Below are 1951 nucleotides of genomic sequence, written 5' to 3' on the forward strand. Positions count from 1 at the left end.
TCCCACAAATTGTGAAAAAAGACTGTCCATATAGCTGTATGTACATGATGGATATTTTTTTTGTGATATGTACATCATATAATATTACTCAATATGTAAAATTAAGTATCCCATATGCTTACATCTTTTTTTTTCCTGAAAATACTTAATAATGTTAATCAATATTTCAAATGTTTACCTTGTTTTCATTTTTTTGTTCTGTTGTGATTTTTTTAATTCAATTTAAATATATCATTTTTATCAAAGCTTCAAGCTTTTCAAAATGCCGCTGACGAGTCCAAACGCGTTTTTTCCTCCCTAAAAAAAGGTTAGGAATGAACAACAAATATTCCAAGGGGTCGCGGGCTTTTTAGCTCCTTCTCAACGAAAATGTGCATGAAAGTATCCGCAGACTGTTGTTAGAGGTCATAATACATTGTCCACGCGAAAAATAGCCATGTTTACATTTTTCAGAATTTTTAAATATTTAAAAAAGAAAATTGCTATTTGAAAGTGGTAAGCATGGTGTAACAATATACAACTCAACTTCCTTGTATGTCTCCTCAGCACAACTGGTAGCTTGTGTAAAAAATCGAACCCGCATCACTTCGGGTTTTTTCTGTGGCTTTTTCCCATCAACCATCAACCTCAACCCCGATAAACGGAGTGAAAATCGTAATATGATAGCGAAGAATCAGTTGAAAACCATAACAAAAACAAAAATCCATACCAAAAGAGGAGGCTTGTACTTGGAGGGATAAACAGCAGTTTTCAAATTGTCACCCAGCACGCGCCACCGCGGTGGAAATGGGCCAAATGGGGCTAAGCGGGCTAGGACCATTTCATGTTGAAATGGGCTCTGTTTGTGCTCATCCTCTGTCGAAGCGTGTGTTCACGGGCCGCACCACTACACTGATGCTCCCATTATCCATTTTAGCCCATTTCGGGGTTGGCCAAAGAGCATCAGAAAACAAGAAACGCGCTCTGTGGGCCGGCAAAGGGGTACTTGAGCCAAATAAACTTCACCACATCACCGGAACAGGGCGCATTTGTTTTGCCACCCGTACATGAAGGCGAACGTGTGAGCGAGGAAGAATATAACGAGACCCGCTTTTTTCTCTAGTTTATGTTGTGTATGTGTGTATAATTCGATTTTTTGTTTTGTCAGACCCCCGTTAACACCGACCAGAGGGACTATTTTCATTCCGAACTCGTTTCGCCACGTGCGCCGTGTGAATTACCCGATGACACTAGACACATTTTAGGATCGGTAGCAAAACATCTCGCCCACCCATTATCCTGCCCCGAAGGACGGAACCCTGATACCAACACATACACACAGAGTTCACAAACCACAACAATACGTCGGACGACTGGCTGCCAAAGGAAACCGTACAAAAAAAGAACAGGCGAGCTAAATGTATAAAGGACACATCGTATGCAACGTAAACGAGTGCTTGGACAGCAACACAATAACGAAAACAAAAAATCAGACGTAAGCCCCTTTCTTACACACACCTACATTAAATGCGAGGGTCTGAAAACCGAAACCGGCAGCATACCAGCCAGCGAACGAGCGCACACTGTGTTTTGCGGTCGCGCCGCTTGCCGAAAGCCCGGACGTCGATGTGAGTTTTAATGAAAATTTTTCCACATTTTATTATCCCCGACAGCGTATTTACTCGAGCTTCTTGTCCCGAGGTTGTTTTTTTTTTCGAGCCGTTTTTTACTCTCACTCTATACCGTGTTTGCAGTGTTGGTTTTGCATCCACCCCAACCAGTCCAGCACTGGCACTCGTTTAGCAGCACAGCAAAAAACAAAACACCAAATCCAAAGCTCTGCTCATGCTTCGATATGAATAAGAAAGGGGATAGAACAGGAAGGGAGTGGATGCAAAGAAGGGCAAATAGTTAACACTAAAATGCAAGTGAACAAGATACGGATAAAAAAGGCAGCAAAAAGGCATGACGC

This window comes from Anopheles arabiensis, chromosome X (genome assembly GCF_016920715.1).
Source record: "Anopheles arabiensis isolate DONGOLA chromosome X, AaraD3, whole genome shotgun sequence".
In the NCBI taxonomy this organism is placed as follows: domain Eukaryota; kingdom Metazoa; phylum Arthropoda; class Insecta; order Diptera; family Culicidae; genus Anopheles; species Anopheles arabiensis.